The 13,854-nt window shown below is 39.8% G+C and overlaps 2 non-coding genes across 2 annotated transcripts; both read right to left on the minus strand.

The window, feature by feature from the left end:
• Nucleotides 1-11,429: 11,429 nt before the first annotated feature.
• TRNAK-UUU (transfer RNA lysine (anticodon UUU)) lies at nucleotides 11,430-11,502 on the minus strand. The gene has a single exon. It is a non-coding gene; the product is annotated as a tRNA-Lys (tRNA).
• Nucleotides 11,503-13,345: 1,843 nt separating this feature from the next.
• Nucleotides 13,346-13,417, minus strand: TRNAM-CAU (transfer RNA methionine (anticodon CAU)). Its single transcript has one exon. It is a non-coding gene; the product is annotated as a tRNA-Met (tRNA).
• Nucleotides 13,418-13,854: the final 437 nt, after the last annotated feature.

Here is a 13,854-nt window from a genome sequence, read left to right on the forward strand (position 1 = left end):
AATCCTGGGCTAGTTTCACCACAACGCCTTATCACTTGGAGAGCAGTTGTTTCTTTTTCCTTAACATACTCGAGACATTAGTATACTCTATCTGCAGAACCCCACTTGAAACCTTACTTCTCATTGTTAAGAGTATTTTGTCTCTAAGAATTTTTACTTCAGAGCAATGCAAATTCATTTAAAATTAAATAGGCTAAAATTATGCATTTGAAAGCTAAGATGTGAATATGGCTAACTCAGCACCTGGTCACAGGGGAGGAGACTAAAATTGGCTCTGGTCTTGGATGTGAATAAAGTCTTTGATGAAGGAAAGATCGTAAGTTTGGACTCTAATAACTAAAAGATTAATAATAATCCAGAGAACCAAGGGAATATAAGATCTGCACAGTACCTGAAGACAGTACCCAAAATGTCTAAATAAGTTTTAGTGACCACTCTTGCTTGGCAAAGAAAGAGCTTCTTTGGGAGGATAGGGAAAGGAGGAAGTTAGTCTATGAGAACAAGAACTAAAGTGGAGGGAAATGGCTTTGCCTAAAAAGGATTTAATTTAAAAAGTTTCTAAATGGCTTTGCCCAGTTCCCCATCTGGAATAGTGGACTGTCATTGACAAAAAAAAAAAATCCATAGACATAACCATAAAGTTCTATTTTCTGATCCATCATCCATAGACAAAATGGTCAAGACACTACCAAAAAAAAAATCAGTTTCCTTTATAAAGTGAAATGGCCACTTCAATTTTCTTTGAAAAATAAACGATCTAGACAACATTATTGTATTATAATCATCAAACTTGCTAAGAGACTAGAACTTAATTACTCAAACCACTAAAAAGAAATCATAATTACTCTAAGCTAAGAAGTTAGCCTACTACAGTCTCATGGATACTGGCAGAAGATACAAGACTCCTGGATGAGAGACAAAGGACAGTTTATTATTCACCACAGTATCAGTAGCCAGATAACATCATTTGAACTGATTCCCCAAGTATCATATCCCCACAGGGATCACTGGGAGGACATCTTGGAGGCTGGCTACCAGATATGTCTAAGTGTGGTCTTTGTATTTATCCATCTTGGTTGTAGTAGGGCTTTTTGAATATTCAGATCAATTTCCAGTTATTATCTTTTCAAATGTGGCTTCTTTCCAATCTTTTCTCTCCTTGCCTTCTTGGCTGTAACTGTCAATGTGTTATACCTTCTCAACTTCTTGATTGTGTTTTCCTTTAATAACCTTTTTATTCTGGATAATTTCACCTTACCAGTTTATTAACTCTCTTTTTGCTAATTTGTTTTAAAACCCATCCATTACATTCTTAAATTATTTTTTAAAGTTTATATTTTCTTTTTCTATTTTCAGGTGGGTTTTTTTTTTGAGTCAAAATTCTTAATTTTGTATGTCATTTCCTTTGACTACATTAAGAGCAGCTAGTTTTGAATCACTTTGTTGGACTACCATTGTGTGGATTCCAGGAGGGTCGGTTTCTACTGTCGGATGTTTCTCATCGTTTTGGTCAGTTTTATTGGTGCTTTGGAAATCTGCCATCAGAAACGAAGTGTTTTACCAAAGAATAATGGATTGCATACTTTTCTTTTTAAACCTCCCCTTGCCATGGGACCACTGGTAAAGTAAAGTAAGATCACTTGAAACAATATGTACTGGTTTGAAGACTATGCTTTTAAGTCATAGTATGCTTTCCAATAGTCATCAAATTTTGGAATAACTTGAAGCATTGCTAGCTTGATTCAGTTCAACTTAAAATTTTTAGATGGGTTAGAAATTACATGGAGTTTCTATAACAAACATTATCCATACTAAATTAAGATATTATTGAGACAGAAATTACATATTTTATTGTATGTCCTCCGAAAACTCACTGATACTATAGTAAAAAGACTTTTTAAAGCACAACTATGGGAAGAACACAAAAGAAGTGAAAAGCAAGAAACATTAAAGCCAAAAAACAGGTGGACAAATAGTAATAGACTTCACAGAAACAACCCGATTTATACCAAAGATTCTTCAAAAAGCTCTGGAACTGAGAGCGCTATGTACTGGAAGCTAAAGGGAAACTTAAAGCAGATTGTCTAAAATTTGAGAAGCAATTAGATTCCTAAATTCTCTGCACTTATATATACTGACTGTTTGGCCTTCTACCACCCAGGAAGAAATCTGGAGATTTATTCTTCAAAGAAAATAAAGAATGGGGTTAGACTGTTACAGATGAGGATCTGAGTACCATAGTGAGAACGGGAGAGGTTAAGCATTTTGGTGTATAGGAACGCTGAAGGCCAAAATGCCTAGCTCTTTTTCTTCACCTTACTCTCAGATCTCTGCCAGTTAGGGCTTTACCCTGCTGGCAGGACTGAAAAAAACAGACTTTCAAAAATGAAAGGTAAAAATACTAAGGATCTATGTACGGGGCAACCGATGTAAGTTGGGAAAGTCTCACATAACAGATAAGCATATTGAAGGCTCTCTTCACCATTACCTCAGACTTTGAGTTATTTTTATAACCTAAAAAATAAAAACAAAAAACCCTTGAGAACACTCTCCACTAAAACAGTGGAGCAATTAAATGAACAAAAAATAGATTATAAACAGGTGAGCAAAGAGAAGATTCAGATGACAGCTGTGCAGCAGGTCCACAGAGCAACCAGTTCAGACTGCAAGCAAGTAGAGGTCAACTGGGAAAATAGCTTCAAGAAAAATATTTGAACTGATGTATTACCTGATTTGATTGATTTTGTGGAAAGCTCTACTGAAAGCTATTTGGCAGTTAAGGAAGAATTAGCAATTACCAATAGATGCGAAGGAACTTAGGCACATTAAAGTTTTTCTTTTTAAAGTTTGCCGTTTTAGGCAATTATTAGCATCCAGTAAAGAATGGAAACAGAATCATAGCTCACAACAATGCTGTGTATAATACTTTCATAGGAAAATGACATAAACAATAAATGTTGAATTAAACAAAAGCTGGAACATAATTATTTTGGAAGGATAAGGAGTAGTGGGTGATGGTGGTGTAAAACAATTAACTAATTAACATGATGGAAAGTAAGTGGATAATATCTTAATTGATTAATCAATAATAGCAGTTATACATATTATTTAGGAAAATAGAGATCTGTAAATCCAAGAAGGAAACAGTTAAAATGTTAATTTTGGTGGCATCTAGACAAGATAATTTGAGGAATTAGGGGACAGAAGACTTATGTATTTCACAATAAGACTTCTAGTAATATTGAACCTTTTAAAGCATATGCATGCTAGAGGAATTTATACTGAGACATTCAGAAAGCACTCATTTTTATTTTTAATATAAGGACTATTTATAAAGATGTATACAATTAGAGAAAAACCACCAGGGAGAGTGTAGTTCTCCAGCACAAGTAATAGTAGGGGTATTATTACTCCTATACCTGAGGAGGCATTGAGAGAGTGTAATTACTTGAACTCAGAAGAAGAGAGCCTTGTAGAGAGGGCTACCTTGAGGGGTGGCCCCCGGTCAAGTAATGCAGCTCATCTGGTGACCTGCAGGGAGAGAGACAAGAAGTAAATACCTGCCACTCATCTCTCCTCCTGCGACTCCCACTGACCTAACCCAGCTGGAAACTAAAGAGCTCGAAAACCCATACAGGCCAGGTCCAAGGGCTATATCAGCATGCAGTAGGGTGAAGAGCCACACACACACACATACACTGTAAAAAAAAAAATATATATATATATATATATATATGGCACAAGCACAAAAGAGAATTGACAATGAAAAAAACAGCAAACGATATAGATGATATTAGAAGAGAACAACAAAAACAGAACTAAAATTTCAAAAAGGATTAGGTAGAAAATGATATGTAAAAAGAAAAGCAAAGAAGATTCAACATATGAATTGCTGGATTTACCAAAAAAAAAATCAAAGTAATAAAACATATATTTAACAAATAATTTAGGTTCTGTTAGGTAGAGCCACCCTTAGGGGCAATGGGACCTGGGCAAGTTTTTCTTTCATTCTTTCTTTCTTCTTTCTCTTTCTTTCCTTCTGTCTATAAAAGCAACTTGATATTTAAAAATTACTCCTGGTTGAGAATCGCTGTTCTACTCCTTCTGCCTCTCACATCTCTCTTACCTTATGCCATAGACTATATCAACCTCTTCATTTCACAGCCCATACCCTTAGACTAGCAAAGAGACGTGATGGGAGAAGGTATGCAAGAAAGGAAAGAGGAAGGAGAAGAAAAAAAGAGAGTCAGTTGAGGACAGTGGAGAGGGAGGGACACGCAGGAGAGCTGTGGAAGAATATTCAAAAGTTATCCTTACAGAACAGTTAAAATACTGAATATAGGAACTTATAACCATGTAAGACCTGCATTTTAATACTGATATATTAGTATTATTCCATAGATATTCATAAACATGCAATTTTTATTGAAAGAAAGAAAAGGAAAGGAGGGAAGGAAGGCGGGCGTGATGAGGGAACAGACATCTAAATCGCACTGGTCCAAGAAGGGTGAAATATGGATGGTACTGGGTAAGATTTGGCAACGCCTCCTACGAAGGTAGTTGCGATTCACTCACAGAAGTTGCAGAATTTGGGCGTGATAAGAACAGAACAACCCCATCTCAGAAGTGGGGTTCGAAACCACGCCTCCAACCAGAGACCAGAAACCCCAAGCTCGGGAAGTAGAAACTTGAGTCTGGCGCCTTGGACCACTCGGCCATCCTGACATACTCGCTTTTAAGTGTGGTATAATCTGCTGCTGTGATTAACAGCCAGTGAAATTCGTGTTACATCCGGAATACGTGGGGTGAAACACAAAGCTCTGAACTGATCGCAAAACGGAAGAGGCAAAAAGACAAATTTTCATAGAAGCTGGAGGCTGTTGCTATGGCACAAAGTTAAGTCAGCCCCAGAGCCCGGGAGCCGGGGGTATTGATAAGCCGCTCCCACCACGCGTCCCCTTACCCCTCCCGCACCGCGCTGCCTGCCTCCCAAAGGCCCGCCAGGCCACGGCCCACGACGGTCCCCGTGGTGTGGGAATTTCACAAATCATAGAAAAGTCCACAGAACAGAGTTAGCGCTGGTTTCGAAGACCGCTTCAGCCTGCTTCCCGCAGTGTTCATGCTCTCGCATTCCCACAATAAAATAAAAAGTAACATAGGCAAGGAGAGAGCCCGTGAGAAGGGCTAAAGCCCTCCTTTAATAAACCTATTTTTAAAAATATAAACCTATTTAAACATTAGAACTGCCCGTCTACGAGTACGAGACGGGCGTATTGCACACTCTTCGGTGTTTCTCCCCATAATCTTCACTTCTCCTTCCATATCTTCTCTTCACTGGCTTTTATCTCCCTCATTTCTTTTCTCCCATTAATTTCCTCCCAGTGGCCTAGGGAAAGGGGATGCGATGTATTATGTGATACAGGATAATAGATACATGAGTTAAAAGGGTTGATAGCCGTTACTGAGTAACAACTAGTTTCTCTCTCTCTCCACCCCAGCCCCCCAGCCCCCAGTGGTAAAGGTGAGAGGTTTTTACTCTGTTGTTTATTCTTCATTTTGTGTCAAGCTAGTTCCTACTGTCCTTGCTTCCATTTCCTATGGTTATGGCTCCCAGCGTTGTAGACACCAAGTGTAAATCAGTTATTGCAGTCTACTTTGTATATGGACAATGGCCAAAGGGGAGTTGATTTTACTTTTGTTGTTTACCTGTCTGTAATTTTTTGTCTGACTGAGCACCTAAGATATTATTTGCTGCTTTCCTGACCTTCCCTTCCCAAGAATGTGACTTTTTGCTTTCCTATGGATAAAGCTGACTTGATTTATTTTTTTATTCACTTATTTATTTATTTAACAATATTTATTTAATGTATACTCAGATTCTGTAGTTGGGTCCGAGGATACAGAAATGGAGCAGTTGGGGGCTGGGGGCAGACAGTACCCCAAGCTAATGAGTGCCAAAACACACTCCTGCCAAAGTCTGCCAGTGACACACCTGCAACTGAAAAAGTTGGTTTTACTAACTATTGCAGCAAGAGAGAATGCACAGCAGGGTAACAGTGGAGTGTCTCAGTCAAAGAGTGTTAGAAAGAACTGATTATGGGATTTGGGCTTTGGTTAGGTGATTTGGGGGAGGGTTTAAGGAAGCATGGCTTTGCAGTTGTTTGTATACTGTCAGGAGGTGGGGGTAATTCTATGGTTGGATATCTTAAATCTTATCTAAAGGGAGGGCAAACTAGAGTAAAACTAGAGCTGGAATTAGTAAAGAAGCAGCAGTCGTTTATATGAAGTGGGAGAGGGAAATGTTTGGTATTCTGTAGCTTGGACAATGTTCATGTTTTCATTTGTGTGCAGGCACTATTATGGAGTTGTCTTGTTTCTGTCTTAATTTACTAGAGACGTCTTGTCTGATATTGGTGTTCTGGGAAATTGTTTATATTCAACAAGAAAACATCAAGACATAGCTGTAAATGCCAGGTCAGCTCCTGGATGTCCAGGACTGCTTTTCTCTGTCTCATAATTAATATATACAGACAGCTAGATGGTGGTAAAAGCCATAAAGAAACATTAAGCAAGGAAGAGATACTGGATGTGAGGGAGATTTTTGACATTGTTGAATAGTGTTATTATTGACGGTCTCATTGAGAAGGTGGCATTTGCACAAAGACCTGAATGAATAAAAGGATTGACTCATGTGAATATCTGGGGTAGATATTTCCAGGTAGAGGGAATAGCAAGGGCAAAGCTGATAAAAGGGATGAGGCCTGATGTTTTTGAGTAAAGGCAAAGAAACCTATCTATCTGGCAGAGAACTTGTGCAACGTATAATCTCATTGCTTAACCTGTCTCCATCCTTTCCCAAATCAAGATTATCATCCTTTCCTGCCCACTCCTCCATCCCTAGGCCTCACCGGAGCTCTCATCCTATTCTTTCTTCCACGTCTGATTTTTATCTTATCAATGACCTTGAGAATCAGAAAAAGTACCTAAAATCACATGAAGCTCAGAGATACAGAGAGGATGTTTATTTTATACACTACTTGGACATTGGGAGGAAAAATATTCTGCAGGTGTGATGGTTTGTATTTTTTTGGTCAAGTCAAAATGACCTCTGATCACATTAAGTAATATCTAAATGTTATTCCCCAGGTATATAATTGTCACATTATATTTAATTTCTGAAATTCTGTGTGTAACTTATATAATAAAATGACATTTACACACACATTATTTCATAATGGTTAGTATTATAGGTAATATGAGTTTTATGCATTATTTTCTTCGTATTTGGTCAGGATTGCATTTGGCTTCATGTATAGAAACCACAATAAATAATGCCTTAAATAATAGAAGGATTACTGATTCAAAAATAAGTAGTCCTGGGTTAGGCAGTCCTCATGAAAATAAGCACTTCCTATCTTCCTCTTCTGCCACCTATGCTTTGGGATGTTTGTCCCCATGATCTCTCTACGGGTGCTCAAAAACTGTCTCATGAACCAATAAACATTGAATGAAACAAGAGCATTATTTCCTTAACTGCCAAGTCATTCCTGTCTTTGGAGGAGTGGGCCTCTAGATAAAATGTGGAGGAGAAAATTAGAGGACGTCTTGGATTTTTTTCCCCTAGCCCTGAAGAACCCAGACATCCCATTTCTGAAACTGAGGGGAAACTACCAAAGGGTACAACCAGATTTGATTCTCCTGCATTAGGTCCAGGTTATGAACCTCATTTCTCCCCATCTTTTCATTCTTTGGAAGATTCTCCTCAGTTACTCCAGTCGTTCCTAAAAATGGTCATCTCCTCTGAGTTCCCCCACAGGTTGGTGAGGGAGCCTGTGCATCTTCTCTTCAAACATATCTGAGAAGTAAATACGGTCTCCGAGGGTCCTTCTGCCCAGATCTGCGAACCCCCTTTGGCAATAATTGACTCTAGGAATAATCTTCATTCTCCCAGCAATTAAAAAGTGTGCTTGAACGTACAGTGCAGAGGTTAAATGTTCTGCTTGGTGAGTAAATGATTCAAGTGGTCGAGCCACACTTTTGGAAGACCCTAGTTTTTCTGAAGCCATGGATTACTCCAGCTCTTCCTGGGCATTGAAATTGCTAATGGAATTTGGTTACTTATAGCATGAATTAAAACCAACAACAGGTACCTTGATGGCTCAGTTGGCAAAGCATCAGACTTTTAATCTGTAGGGCCCAGGGTTCAAGTCTCTGTTCAGGTGCTGGTTCCTGTGTGTTTTTTTTTTTCTTTTTCTTTTTTAGGCAACGCACATTGACGTATTTTGGAGAAAAGGGGGAAGGTTTATGTAATGTACTTTAAATGACTCAGAAAAATATGATATACATAGAGGAAATAATAAAAACAAATGGAGTAAAATGTTAAGAAAAGGTGAATCTCGGTAAAGGGTGTTCCCTCTAGTATTTTTATTTTTGCAACCTCTTGTAAGTTTGAAATTATTTACAAATAAGAATTTTACAGTTAAGTATATTAGTAAATGTAATTGTATAAACATCAAGAATCACCAGACTTTGAAATTTTAAACTACAAGTTCAGCAATTTTTACAGGTTGTATATGTCCAAATTTCAAAACATCCAAGTATAAAAGAAACCAGCGCACTGTATATGTTTAGGTGTACTGTATAACTTATGTTAGCTAGCACCTAATAACAACAACATTATCAGGCTTTTTCTTTTTTAACCAACACAATAGGTTTTCATTTTTACATATAAAAATTAAACTACTTTAGCAAATTAGAGCTATGGAAGGTGTCAGCTCAAATGTCCATATTTTTACATGAATTGAAACATACTATCCCCGCTGCACACTTTGACACTCTGTGGTGACTCCATGATTTGGAGGAGAAACACAAAGTTACTTCTGTTGTTGCTACATAATGGGCAACAACAATATAACAATATCATCTATGTTAGATCACTAGTGGGTTTACTTTTTTTATAATGCTTTACAAATAGTTTAAATTTTATATTAAATACAATAAAAAATGGAATATGTTAGTAACATTGTCAGAGTAACTAATGACAGAGAAATGACCAGCGGCTCCCAAACTTTGAGGCATATTGAAATCACCTAGGAGGCGATTTTAAAAACCTACTGAAGCCTGGCTCCCACCCCCAGACATTTTTAAAAGCACCCAGGTTAATCTAATGTGCATCAAAATTTGGGGACCATTGAGAGCTTTCCAAGGGCGGTTCCTGCACAAGCAACATCTCCATCACCTCAGTCAACAAATGAAAATTCCCACTGCAAGATCCTGGAATTTTTCCAGAGCCAAATGCGCACATTTTGAACCGCCACACTGAGGGTAACTTCTTCAGAGAGAAGGCGGCCGTGGATTCCCATCTGTAGGCCTTTGCTTGCTTGGTGGACGCATTGATAAACCAACACGCAGGAATTCGACATAAAACAACAAAAAGAGAGAAACAAAGCAGCAAGATTCCCTTTCTATGCAGTTAAAGACTGGGAACATTGCCTCTCCGCGGGGTAATCGAACCCCGGCCCCCTCTATGACAGGAAGGGATACTCACCACTGCGCTAACGAGGAAGATGTAACCATTGATTCGAAAGAGTCTCAACTGAAGATACATTTACGCTTTGTGTCCTGAACTCTTTCTGGGCAGTGAATTCCTGGGAGTTTCACCAATCTTTACAATAAGAATCTGTTATAAGAATCTATAAAAAGGAATTCCCCACTTATCTAAATCTGAAAACGGCCCTGCAAAGGATCACAACATTGCTATAGTTTAATCACTAATAGCAAAGAAATGTTCTTTAATAGGCATTAAACTTTAAAGCAAACAAACAAAAATCTCCCTCTGCTCCAAAGAACTTCCTTTCTTCTTCACCTCAAGCTTTTTCCTTATTTTATATTTACCTCAAGGGTCACCTTCCCCTGGGACTTTTTTTCACACCAGTGTGATTTAGATGTATTTCCTCTGTTTCACTTTGTCATGATAAGATCATATATAGATGTGTGAATTTCTATGTGGAATAAAGGTAAGGGCTTAGTCTTAAAATCTAGGTCTTAGATTTTTCAGGGTGGGCATTAAATGCATGTTTATTTTTGTGTAGCCTCTTGGTAGTAGAAATTCCACTGTTAGGAATAGTCCTCAGTAAAATTCCAGCTCAGTTCCATAGGTGGCTTTGCAGAGGACAGTCATTGTAGCAATTCCAGGCAGCAGAGAACTGGAGACAACTTGGATATCTAAAATGAATGTGCTACACAGAGAGAAAAACAGTACGTTTTCTAGGGCTGCCAGAACAAATTACCACAAACTGGTTGGCTTAAAAACAACCGAAATTTACTCTCTCTCAGTTCTGAATACTAGGAGTCCAAAATTAAGATGTTGGCAGGGCCATGCTCTTTCTGAAGGTTCTCTGAAGAACTCCTTCCTTGCCTTTTCCTAGCTTCTGGTGGATCCCAGAAATCCTTGATTTGTTTTTGGCTGTAGCTGTATCATTCCAATCTTTGCCTCCGTCCTCTTATGACTTTCTTCTTTCTCTCTGCATCTGTGACCTTTCTTATAAGGATACCAGTCATTGAATTTAGGTCCCACCCTAACCCAGTATGACCTCATCTTAATTTAACTAATTACTCCTGCAAAAACTTATTTCCAAGTAAGGTCACATTCAGAGGTTCTAGAAAGACACAAATTCCAGCTGACACTATTTAACCCACTAAAATTAAGCATGAAGGATGAAGTGTTATATGCATAAACATAGTTAACTGCACCAAAGTATGCATTAATAGCTGTAAAGGTACTGATTAAAACTGGTTGTGATGAGAGGGAAGGGAGGTGGAGAGGAAGAGTATACAATCTTATGTTATTATTGTTCAGACTAAAGAAACAAAAGAGATTCTCTAAAGAAAGACAGGCACCAAATGCCTAACAGGCAAATCTTCATGGTTCATGTTCTTTGATTGTCTGGTGAGAGCTTCCTGGCTCATGGACCGCTGTCTTCTCACTGTTGCCTCACGTGGCAGAAGGGAGAGAGAGCTCTCTGGGGTCTCCTTTGAGAGGGCACTATTTCTATTTAGGAGGGATTAACTCATGACCTAATCACCTCTCAAAGATCCCACCTCCTAATACCATCACATCTAGTCGGGTCCATCCAAATTGCTCCCCTCCACTCCCAGATTAATGAATCACTTTAAGGGAACTTTAAATGGCTTACTTCTCAATAAATCTATTACTGGTTTATTATTTTTATATGATGCCCTTTTTCGATTCCTCTTAGAAACTTGGGGAAGTGTTTCTGTGAATATTTGGGAAAGGAAAATTAATGAAAAACTAAAAGGTAAGCTATTTTAGGTCAGTGCCTTTCCCTGATTTGGCTGTTAAGGTTTCCCCACTTTCAGAGGCATTTCTAAATGGGCTCTGTTACCTGAAATGGAAAAGTAATCTATTCCGCCTGAACAGGGACTTGAACCCTGGACCCTCAGATTAAAAGTCTGATGCTCTACCGGCTGAGCTATTCAGGCTTCATCAGTAGTTTTTTAACTCATTATACAGAATGCCTAAGAACACCGAGGTGTGCTAGTGATGTTCATGATTTCGGAAATCACTTGGGTCTGCCAGGGGCGTTGATCGCGTACCCCCGACCCAGCGCTGCAACTGGCTTGACTGTATTGAAGATTCCATTTAACCCCCAAACTATTTCTTCGTTGCACAGACAATTATTGTGTAGCACTTATTGCAGGGGGAAAGTCGTGCTGAGAGTAGGGTGGGATCCGTTGGGGAGGGAATATTCCTGCAGTTAATGATTGCAGACAGAGCCCTTTGAGGCCGCACCCACTCATCAGAGGCGGCTTTAGAGCGGGCGCGCGGGCTCCTTCACCAGCAATGACATCAGTAGGTGGGAAGAACTTCAGGAAAATCAAAAATTGGGTAAAGAATGAAGGTTATGTCACAAGGAGGAGGTTTATTTCCCTTTGTTTCCTCCAGTGTTTTCTTTCAGAGTTGGGGTCTCCTGGAATTTTAACGCCACAGCAAGAAACAACCTAACGCCCACTTCGAAGTGGCGCTTCCGTCCAGGAAAAGAGCTCCCTGAAAACCCACTTCTTCAAAATTTTCTTACATCTCACTTTTTCAGCACGCCCACCTTTCCTTCACACGCCTTTTCTTCACCCTCTCCCCAGTCTCCTTCCCCCTCTACTCTTCCCTTCGTCTCTCCAACCTCCCTCTTGCCAGTGTGGGGAGTCCACATTTGTCCCTGTCCTATTCCTTTACTTTTCAACTCCACATTTTATCTTGAGCTCCACTCTCTTTAAAGGCAGGAAGGACCAGGCAGGTGGAACAGCATTCGCTGCCTCTGTCACGGCAGGTCTTCATTTGTTCATGAGACTGTTACCGAAAGTGGGGTCCGGGTGTCCGCTGCTCTAATACTTGAGAGGCAAGCTTGGTGAAAAAGAAAGTTTGCTTTATTTTGGAGGCCGGCAACCGGGGGAGAGGGCGGACTCCTGTCCAAAGGCCGACTCCCCCCACTGACAATGAGTGGCCAAGAGCTTTCAAAGGCGGGTTTCAGGGGTGGATAGGCAGAGGGAGGGCGCTACATGCAGAAATAGCACTGTTAGCTCTGACAGTCATCTTGAAATTGGTTGTGGTTGGTCTGATCAGTGTCATCTTGATTGTTTTGAGTACAGCCAATCTTTAGTTCCAAGGCCGATTTTTTCCCATTTCTTTGAGGTCAATTCTCAGAATTGTGGCAGCTTAGGTCATGGCTACAGTCTGGTCATCAGGTAGTTAACTTCTTCCAGCTGGTGGGGATTTCAGTATCTACAAGGCAGCTCACAGGATGTGGCTCAGAATATTACCTATAGCCCTTGAGGAGGAACTAAGGGGCATTGACTTTGCTCAATGACTAGACTATTATTATTTTGTCCTCTTTGAATGCTTTCCTTTGCTTCTGCATTTTCTCACTTCTCTGATTATACTTATTCTTTTGACTAGTTTTTCTACAGATAAAAGGCAGGCGGGGGGCATGGGGAGGGGCGGGGAAGACCGAAGGGTCCCGTTCCATTTCAAGTCTTGTTAACACGTCTGCATAGGCAAAAATGCAGTGACAGAGTCACTGCACACAGACGATAATTAAGATGTTGCATTGTTTCCCAATATGTTGCGAGCTTTATAAACATTGATAAAGACACATTTTTGATAGAGGTTAATTTTCATTAAGATCCAAAAGAAAACAAGAAATGTAAATCAGTAGTGTCACTGTCATGAGTGCTTGAATTTAGCTGCCTCTGCCTGGTGTTCTTATGGGAATCTTGTAGTTTGAGGGAGTGAATAACGTGTGTTGGTCCAATATTGGAAAAAGAAAAGTCATAGCAGAGGATGGTTTCGATCCATCGACCTCTGGGTTATGGGCCCAGCACGCTTCCGCTGCGCCACTCTGCTCTCTGTTTTTGGCTACTTTCTTGTACCTTATCAATTTGTACACAGACTGATAGACGCTCAAGCCTGTCAATTCTTCCCCCTCTCCCTTTCCCACTAACTTCCTTCTTTCATTCTGAGTTGGCCCCACATTTCCTTCTCAAGATTGCTGCCTACGAGCAAATCTCTAAGGCTTCTGCACTTTTGCAATTTACTCAAAAACCGAAGCTCTGAAACCCTTTCTCAGGAACTTGGTATTCAACCCGTTAGGGTCTCCTACACCGATTTCTAGGGATGAATTTAGAACTCAGACTTTTTTCCCCCGCGCCTCCCACAGCTCACTCCCAGACTCTGAAGTTGCGACGCCTTGGCTCTTCCCCCTCAATGGCAAGGCCGAGGACAGGGCAGGGGCACTGTACGCCCCTGGAGAAACTGAAGACGTGGCGGAAGAGAAGAAAAAG

Source organism: Delphinapterus leucas, chromosome 10 (genome assembly GCF_059928025.1).
Source record: "Delphinapterus leucas isolate spDelLeu-1000000601 "Yukka" chromosome 10, BTC_Dleu_Yukka2, whole genome shotgun sequence".
Lineage (NCBI taxonomy): Eukaryota > Metazoa > Chordata > Mammalia > Artiodactyla > Monodontidae > Delphinapterus > Delphinapterus leucas.